This window comes from Chamaea fasciata, unplaced genomic scaffold, assembly GCF_029207755.1.
Source record: "Chamaea fasciata isolate MVZ Bird 193981 ecotype frontalis unplaced genomic scaffold, bChaFas1.0.hap1 SCAF_6, whole genome shotgun sequence".
Taxonomy (NCBI): domain Eukaryota; kingdom Metazoa; phylum Chordata; class Aves; order Passeriformes; family Sylviidae; genus Chamaea; species Chamaea fasciata.
In genome coordinates, this window is record NW_027094091.1 from 4,031,400 (window position 1) to 4,041,710 (window position 10,311).

At 43.4% G+C, this 10,311-nt stretch overlaps 1 protein-coding gene across 1 annotated transcript in view; it reads right to left on the minus strand.

The window, feature by feature from the left end:
* RGS12 (regulator of G protein signaling 12) overlaps positions 1-3,737 on the minus strand; it is an 84,358-nt gene extending 80,621 nt beyond the window's left edge. The window contains exon 1 of the mRNA XM_066185246.1: positions 3,606-3,737. The gene's annotated coding sequence lies outside the window, so the exon portion shown is untranslated. The remainder of the gene's footprint in view (positions 1-3,605) is intronic.
* Positions 3,738-10,311: the final 6,574 nt, after the last annotated feature.

The following is a 10,311-nucleotide window of genomic DNA, read 5'->3' on the forward strand; positions in this document are numbered from 1 at the left end:
AACATAGGAAGTGCTTTGCAAACATTTAACCAAACTTAACTCTTACACTGCTATAAGAAATCCCCATCAACTTGCATCCAGTATCATACCTTAAATGTAGTTTGACCCTTTCCTGATGGGGCTAAACTTGGGAACCAAGACATCACTGTGCATTCAGCTACCTCTAATTAGGTCTAGTACTTTTTGAGAAAAATCATTAAATATTTCAATATATCGCTTTCCAAAAAAAAAAAAAAAAAGAAAATAGAACTAAAAAATGCCCAACAGTAAATAAACAGCTTTTACCTAGGCACATGAATATATTTATATATAAAGTTCTAATACATAGCATGGTGTAATTTGCTTTATAGTGAATATTTCTGTTCTCAGCTGTCTGGAGAACAGCCTAATGTGACCTCTGGGTACCCTCCAAAACTGCTGTTAACCTCGTCACCATAAAGCCCAATAGTATCTGGCACCTAATACTGTGCTACTAGCTTGCAAGAGGAAAGGAAACAATTAAGAGAGTATGAGATTATAAACAACCTTCTTTTAAAAAATATTATAAAAGCAGTTGTTACTAAAAAACTTAAGATTCAATATTGTAAAACTGAAGTGGCTAATAAGAAAAAGAGATTTTTTTACAGCTATCTCTCAAATCTATAAAAATATATCCTAAATGCCACTATAAAAGACACACAATGAAGATGTAGTTAGGGTGCTCTTGGGAAAAGGCAAACCCCAATGCTGTCTTACCTCACAATACTGCTTTTGCTAAGAGAGGTTTTCCTTTAAACTTGTTCATAAGTCAATTTACCTACTTGCCTTCCTAACCTGTGACCCTTACACATCAAGAATTTATGAAAGCTGATAACCACTGATAATGAAATGTCATTCAAAAACCCGACAATTATAAAAACAAAGCAGCAGGGTGCTAACACGTTACTTTCCTCTAATACTGATGTTCTTGAGGTGTGAAGACTTTCAGCTATAAATATATTTGTGAAGTTTTGTAGGTGTAAAGTCAGGAACTAATTCAACATTAAAGGGTTTTTGCTATTAATGTGTCTATACACTAAAAAACCCAAAACAAAAAAATGTCAACCAAAGAAAAACTGTATTACTTCACTAGAACACCGCTTCCCTCCCTCAGTACCTGAATATTATGTGCAATTTTTATGCTAATTACACCCAGGACAAACAACAGCTCATTAAATTTGTCTAAGAAAGTTCAAGACAAAGAGCAAATGTATCTCTTCTGCAAGAACCCTCAGCATCCAAGTACGTTTTACTGCAATAATGGCATGACAGGCAAATAGAAAAAATATGAAAACAGTGTTTCTCATAAGCGGATATTAGTTGAGTGTCAAACTGTTAACGGACTAATTCAAAACTAAATTATCAAGTTATTCTAACTGCTCACTTTTCGCCTAATTTCTTTCCAGACTTGAAACCTGAAGAGGGATAGCACAGAAGTGGCACAAACTTCCACAGTTCCAAAGTAATCATGTCAGAATATTCTTTTCCTGTAATAAATTACAAAACTTGTAGCATATCCAGTGAAACTAAAATACCAATTCACTTGCACTCAAATAAAGCTTTGTAGCTTGATAACTACAAAATACTTCACAGAACATTTCAGGCAAAAACACTAATATGCACACATTAAGAGTTGTTCAAATATGTGAAATAACGTAATTTGTCCATACACATCCGCTTTGACACAGAACTGCAAAACAAAACAAAACATTCAAGTTTTCTGCCAGCATACATTCTGCTCCACCATTTGAATCAATTACTTGTGGGGCATAAACCACCAAAAACACCAGTCACAGTTGAATTGTACTGTATCCCACAAACACTGCATTTCTGCATGCAATGTTTTTACATACCCATGCTAGCTTTTCATGTCATTTTCAAACCCTCTGCTCCAGAGAAAATAACATGTATTTGCTTACTTTCAGGGGAGAGACAAGGTTTGTTTCCTGCTTCTGCTCTCGTTATCTCATAGCAACAAAAAGAACAGAAACAGGAGGCGCACTCCTGCTACAGTCGATGTTAAACTGTAACTTAGCAGCTAGAGAGGGCAGCCAGGGAACCCCTGAAGATCAGGGGGACATGATTGACCACCACTACCTCCCAAAAAGCCTCTGGAAATGAGCTGGTCCTCAGCACTACAGGATCCATGTTAATGTGCAGAGACACTGTCTGGCTTCACTTTGTTTTTCAATAGTGGGACTTTAAGAGAATAAAGTATGCAAAGTGGAAGTGCACAGAGGAGAGAGACTGTTCCCTCATCCCTCACACAGGTCTTGAAGTAATGCAAAAGACTCTTTCGGCATGGATGCCAGTTGTTGAGGCAGAACTGATGCCAAGTCCCTACAAAGCTCAAATGAAGCTATAATATTTGAATTCCACTAACTATTCAAATGTGGTACATGTTTATAGACAAGTTACACAAGAAATGTAACAGCACGACCTGTGGAAGACAGCTACCAGTTGTTTGAGAACTTGGACAGGACAATGTTTCAATTAAAAAAAATCTCATCAGCATTTCACAATTGGCAAGACAGATCATTATGTTTCCTTTGGGTGTACCTAGCGTGATCACTCAAAAAATCCAGACTGTAATTAGTAACAGCAGACTAAAAAGTAGTCGTTAATAAAAACTCTTCTGCTACTGAAGAGCGTACGAAGTGTAAGGAACACAAATAGGACATTTGCTGTTTTGTCTGACAAGACTCATGCGAGCAAGGACAAAGTTTTCTAAAGCTATTGTACAGAGAGTCATGCGCCTACAATTCAGACTAATTTATTTGCAGTATTTAAGAAGGTGGGAAGGTTTTGGTGGCAGTTAAGCATTCTCCCCCCCTCCTCTTCTTTTCTTGCAAATTCGTTCCAGAACTGTTGGGGCGCCGCGCAGAGGGGCGGCACTCGGGGCGGCAGCAGCCGCAGCCCGGCGGGACGGGCTCAGGGACAGCCGGGAGAGCTCGGGGCGCTCTGCCGGGACAACGGACGGGGCACGGCGGGCTCGGTGCAGCCCTGCACACCGACACCCGCCCTCACAGCCCCGCTCCCGGCGCTGCCCTCGGCGGCTGCGGGGACATCCCACGAGGACGTTCCCGCGGGCACCGGGGGAGACCCGCGGGGCGGGCGGCGGGTCGGTGGCTGGAGCGGTGCCCCGTGGGGTTACCCATTAACTGCCCGGCTGCCGGGGCAGCCGCTTCCCGGGGGGTGGAGCTGCGGGGAGGGGAGAAGCAGCACCTGAGCCCGCAGGGACGATTTGAAAAATCAAGCGGTAAAAGACGGGAGGGCACGGAGCGCCCCCGACCCCCCCCGCGGGGGGACCCGCCGCCCCCTCCGCGCTGCGCGCCGGGGGTCGCGGGCAGCGCCGCAGCCCGAGGGGCGCGCAAAGGGGCGGCCGGGGGCTCCCGTCTGCCCCTTCCCTCCCCTCGGCCCCCGCCGCCGCGCTCCCCTCCCCCTTCGTCCTCCCTCCCGCCGTCCATCTGCCGTCCCCGCTCCTCCCGCCGCATCCCAGCGGGGTCCCGGCCCGGGCGCTCGGCGGCGAGGGGGATGGGAGAGCCGGGCGGGCTGCGGTGGGCGCTGCCCCGCTCGGACCTACTCACCTCTGTCCCCCGGGACTCCGGCGACTCCGCCGAGGCAGCGGCTGTCCCGGTCACCGGGGAGACGGCGCCGGGCTTGGCCGCACGACGCTGCGGCCACTGGCTGCCCGGCGCTGTCAGTCACCGCGCTCGCCCGGCGGGGTGGCGGTCGGGTTCCCGGACAGAGAAAGGGGAGAGACAATACCCCGCGCCGGAGGACTACAACTCCCGGCGTGCCCTGCGAGCGGCCCGCTCGCTCCGGCCGTGGGGAGCTGGCCGCGCGGAGCATGACGGGGCGCGTAGTTCTTTGGCCTCCCCGAGCCGCCTCGCCTCGCCCTGGGCTCCGGCGGGGCGGGCAGTGCGCAGGCGCGGGCTGGCGGCGGCCGTTCGAACGGGGCCGGGAGCGGGACCCGCGCTCGGCCTCGGCCTCGCCCCGCGGGCACGGCGCCTTCGGGAAACACAGCGCAGGCCGGACCGCCGGACGGTGCGAGGGGAGGCACTGACAGCCCGCGGCTCGGAGCCAGGTGGGGCAGGGAGGCGCTCGGAGCTGCCTCAGACAGGTGTGCCGCGCCTTTGAAGCCCGGGAATAAAGCGAGACAGACCGCGCGAGGTGAAGGTACGAGAGGGAGGGAGCAGCGTGGCGCTGCCTTTTATCCGGGGAGGCTGAGGAGGTTCGTGAGGCGCTTGGTAATAATTAGGCACCTAAAGGGCAAAGCGGGTGTGCGAAGGGGGAGTTTTGCCGCCCTGGTGGAGCAGGGCACAGGCAGCAAGTGCTCAAAATACACCCGGGACAGCTCTTCACTCCAAAAGGGCAACACTGGCAGCCCTTATTCCACACCGGAGAAAAGGAAGATGGGAAAAAGATGTTAACACCAGTTAAGAAATTCGTAAGGAATGTAAGAGTCGGAAAAAGGGAAGAATTAACCAAAGCTCTTTGACTTTCCTACAGAACCTGAAAGGATTTTGTGATCTCAGCAGAAGAATGTCATCTTTAATTGTTAACATGTACTCACAGAAATCCTTCGTATGCGAGATATTTCATTTTCTTTCTCTGTGCACAAGAAACCTGACACTGAACCTACCAGGCACAAGTTGAAGGAGAATTCGTACCTTTTTCGGGAGTTTTGTTGGGTTTTTTTCACAGTCTTCAGAATGGGATATCTATCCCACAAGTCATGTTGCTGTTATGTCTGTAAGATAACATCTAAATTGTAATACTGTGGCTTAATGGTTTAACTTCAGTAATTTGTCTAATTCTTATCCAGTCTAGGAAATGGTTTCTTAATAATTCCTTCCTGAGCTGAAATGCTTACAGGATACCAGAGTCTTCAGGAAAAGCAAAAACACAGAGCAAAGGAAAAAGCTCTTTGGAAAAACAGAGGATCCTGCGCCTCTACACTGACCTTCACCTTCTCATTCTGCTGGCTTTTTTCTTTGTCTATCTCCAGGAGATTTCTACCAATCTGAGACATTTCAGATTGACCCGGATCCCAGTTTTGTTATCTCTCTTATCCCATTTTACGGGAAAAGCTTCTGAAAAGAAAAGATAGCGAAATAAAATGAGCATTATGTCTTTTCTCATCCTCACAGAAGACATCTTGGCAGATCAGTGTAACAGACTTCCAAACTTCTTCAGATGTACTCTGTCTCATAAAAGTAATTATTGAGTCCTTAGGGAGGCTAAAAATTCAAAACATAAGGAAGAAAATTGAGTGGTTGATTTTAAACCTCACAGTTGATTCTTTCAAGTGAGGTACAGTAATTTTAAAAAATACTCCAGTGATTCAAGTTTGCCCAAAGAAGCTGTAATTCTTTATCTTTTTGACTGGGAAGATGTCACAGGCAAAAAAATTGCATTCCACAAATAAGAGGTGTTGGTTTAGGTTGCCATCCCTTAATAGCCCAATTTTTCCAGCTTCCACGTGAAGTTGTCAAGACTTTACATAAAGATATACTTTAAAGTGCCACTGCTCCTGCTGCTGTTACCCCAAAAGATCTAGGACTGACTTGCACAACCTCCTTGCCAACGGCATGGAAAATTGATCAATGTATTTCAGCCTGACCTTGTAAACAGCTGTAACTGAAGAAAATCTCTTGGAAAGTGACAAGTAAAGTGGAATTGTAAGTATCCCACAGAGGCAACTGCAGGTCTCCCACTGTGTCTTTATGGAGTTAATACACGAATTATGCTTTATTTTTTTTAATGCTAAACAGTGCCATCTAACTATGAACTAATTACTATAAACTAATTACCAGGTGCTAACAAAAAACTAATTGCTCCATGGCAGTGTCAGATTACCCCTTCCAAATATACTGAACCTGTTGTATTTGTGATAGCCAACAGAACTGCTTGCACTTTTGTAATAGCACAGGAGCATATTAATTAGTCTGGCTTCACAGAAGGCTATTTTGGACTACAGCAGAATTTCCTATTTAAGTAATACTCGGGAAGGAAGAAGTGAGAACTGAAGACTGACATGCCAACAGGTGTGCTCACACACTCTACTTGCAGTCACCCTACAGTCTGAAAAATCCAACTCATCCAGAATGAATTCAGTGCTTTGCTTCAGTGCTTACGGAAATGGTGATTAAGACTTCATGTTACAATCTGGAACAAGGTGATTAATGGCCCCTCAAAAATCCACAGGAGGTCTCAGCTGTAACTTACTGTTTTCACCACTGTTGAAGACAATAAAGGAAGAAAGGGTGTGAAACAAAGTGATAAGGATTTGTGGCTTTGGGGCTGGAAAAGCTTTGGCTTAAAAGGCTAAGTAGCTTAATGCTGGGCATACAGACATCTCAATCACACTGAGGGTGGCTGTCACAAAACAGCTTGTTAGGCTTCATCTGGAGAGATTTACACAGCATCCTGTAATGGAGTGTGATTATTGCTGTCACAAACACCAGATGAGAAATCAGAAAATAAACACAGTCCAGCATCTGACACAAAGTCCATGGTTTTAATTCCCATTATTTAATTACCTTAGTTAAAGGAATTGAAGTGTTGGTTGTTCCAAAAAAATTTTTAGACATACAGAAAAATCCTCACATAAGTATCACTCATCATTTAATGTTTTCAACCTGTTTAGTAAAATTGTACATGATTGTCAGCATCCAATGCTTGTTCAGTTTACAAACATGATTCCAACTTTTGTAGCTTGATTTTGTTCTGAACAGCAGGAAAGACTATGTACCATATACAGTGTAGTTAGCTTGTTTTGGCCTGTTAATATATAGTTGGGAGCAAAATCGTTGTTAGAGAATTTAGTTTTTTAATTCCAAAAGCTCATCTGCCTTCTGTTAACCAGCCAGTTCAAAGGGTCAGCAAAGATCATTTTGTTTTGTACACTGGGGGCTGTATGAACACACAGCCATCACGATCTACCCTGGTTTGCTTGTTCATCTAATATTTAGAAATACCTTTCCCTTTATTTTGAACATAGTTTTTTACCTGGTGCGAGACGCTCTTGGCAGTGGGAAATGGAAGAAAATATTTTTGTATAAATGCATTTTGGTTTGGATGGTGGTGTTTCCCATCCATGCATGCTGATGTACAAAAACCCTTAAAAGGAGCTGTGCAGTCGTAGAAATAAAGGGGGATGGATACTGATCCTGTTAAACCTTGATTGGCCAATAGAAGCCATATCCTCCCAAATCCTATTTAGGGTTAAAAGGATTGATCCTTGTGCATCTACTTGGCTTTGTAATTGTGTCTTTACCTACTATGATATTTAATTAAACATTAAAAGATAGTTAAATAGATTTTGTGTGGAAAGGTTCTTTTGTGCACTTAAATGTGTAGATGATGGCGCCTGCAAAATTGAATGTTCCAATGGTAAACTGTCTGGAACAACGTTTTGTGTACGAAAACAGGCACAGCCAGGCCATGGTCCTGACTGTGCCTCTGGAAAGCACCACAAGATAAATATAATTATTTCATATCCTAAGAAAATTAATTCCCCTACAATAGAATGTGCTGTATTTATTTTCCCAAAATCACTAACAGAGTTCAAATGAAACATTTTGCAGTAGTCAAAAACTGAAAACAAAGTAGTGCTCACTGATGTCAATTTTTCTTTCCTTAAGTATGGCCACATGTTGTTAAAGGTGATGTCATGTTAAACCTGTGCTGATGAACAACCCTATTATATAGAACTAAAACTTCTGCTAAAACATCTACTTCAAGGACACAGAAGCATATTTAATATACTTCTGTCAAGAACTGGAAACCCAAGAATTGAGTTTGGCCTTACTTGTTATCAGTGAAAGCACAGAAACTTCTACCCCACTGTTTCTTTTGGGCAGAGTTTAGACCCAAAATTCCTCAGTTCCTGATAAATACCTTGCTGAGAGCCTAAATGAGTGTAAATTTTTTTATTTCATATTGTGTCATGGACATCTTCTAATATTGTTAAAACACATACACCAAAATTAAAAAAAATTCTAGTGTTTTTCCTTCCTTTTTTTTCTCTAAAGAGATTGTTGGGTTTGTTTGTGTATTTGATTTTTAAGCCTTGAAGATTTAATTATCTAATTCAAAATTGCCTAATTAACCTGCTGTGGCTTTGTAGCGCCATTGAAGCTGTATCTCTTGTCCCATTGGGTTCATTTAAGCAGAGAGCCTTCAGTTCCATTGGGTTTAAAAATATGTATAATCCAGCAGCTGAATTTACATGTTCTGAAGACATACTGTATATATTTGGGGTTGTAAGGAAAAGGGATGTCTCAGGGAGTTAGTTATTCCTTGTGGCTCCAAGCACCATGCCAAAAAAGTCATTATTGTCTTTTTATTCTGCAGTACTCAGAGCAAGCAAGCTCTATCCTTACATCTAAACAGCAGGGTAAATTAGGATCATGCATGATGTCCTCCACTGTCCTGCTCCTGCTCCCTCATTTTTCCTCTCTGAATCCATTTCCAGTGTGACTCGCAGGTTCATGCACCATACAAAGGTGACACATCAGGACTCTGCTGGTTGAGTTATCGCTAAGCACATCTCGTAAGTGATGAGGTACAAATGCCAGGCTAAAAATGCCCCTGATGTCCCTAAACCTCAGGAAAAAAACATGCTGACAGTTCTCCATATTCATATAGATTACATGAAAAGAAACTGAGTGAAAATAAGAGCCTGAGGCACTGAAGAGGTGACGCAAGTAATAGACAGAGAAATCGACTTTGCATATTCCTATTTAACATAATTCCCCTGATAAAAGACCCTGGCTCCAGGACAAACATTAAAGTGGGGAGGAGGGATCCTCTACACTGAGCAGTTAACCCGAGAATCAGAGAACACATTTCACCTTGCTCCAGTCAGTGTGGCAAAGTCAGGTCCAAGCATTTTTCCATTTCCAAGTCTCATCCAAGCTTTTTACCTGCAAACTTTGGAGAGGACAGAAAGTCCTTTTGGACCAAATTGAGTCTGTCTTTACAATACCTGCCAGAGACACAGCTCTGCTTGTGGTTATCTCTTCTCCTGAAGTTCAGCTGACGAGGCATGGCGTGACTGCAGTGACATTTAGGTCCACCTTGACAAAGGTGGTTTTGCACCACCCATTCCTAATAACACAGAATGACAGGATTCTGCCCTGGCTCTCAAATCTGCTTTAGCTCAGACTGACATTATCTTCCACCACCTCATAACTAGATTCTGAATGGCTTTTAAATTAAATTAGAAGATACTTGCGCGTTTCAGGTAAAAACCATCATGATTATTAGTATAACTTCAGCAATTAAAACTCATATAAAATTCACTGAGATATATAAAAGAGGATCATTTATTTGTGCTCCACCAAAACCTTGGTTTCATCTAAGACTAGGCTTGCAGTTATTCTAAATGACCTCCTGAAATGAAAGTTCATTTGTTAAGAGTCATTTTGGCCTTGACAACACATGTGGAAATCTTCTCAGTACCTTATACATGGCTTCTTAAGTTCCTCTCAGAACTAGGTTAAGGTCTTGCCTCCTACTAAAATTTCAGTCCCATGGTAAAAGTTGAATGTTAATGGATTATTTATTTCAACCTGTGGCAGCCTATTTCCTCTATCACCTTTTTAAGGATACAACAGCTGGGGTCACTTGCATGAGCTGGGTGATGCAGACAGTTCCTGCTGGAGTCCTGGTGATTATGGCTGGTCTTCCATAAGCATTCTCACATTCTTTCCTTAACTGGCATCCTCCAAGTTATTGCCTAGCATAACATTCTAATTTCATCTGAAATAGAAAACCAGCCTATGCTTTTTTTCATAAGATGTATTTTTCTTAATAGTGGACTTAAACCACATACATTACACATCAAAAGTAAGTCCTTTTCATTTGGAGTGGGCAGGGTAAAATCACAAGATGTGTCCAGCTGGGAGATTCAGAGGCACGGCTGTGGCTGATTCCTGGTGTCTCAGCACAGGGCTGTCAGCTGAAGATGCTGGTACCCTTCTGCAAGCAAACCACGATGCCTGTGGGATGTTGCATGGGGTTCATTGCATGAGTGAACACATACAGATAATCTTACAGAAGGACAGTCTGCTGAAGAATAAAGTTCTTCAATGTACAAGTATGCCTTCTTCAACTAGCTTCCTAAAACAAGGCCATGGATTACTGTCATGAAAATGGACGAATCAAATCACAAGAACTTCTTGGCAGCAAGGAGACACAAAACAAGGGCATCATTTCTGCTCTAATCTGTATTACGCCATTTTAACTATGGCGAAATTCAGTCTCATTTTAACTGATTGTTAA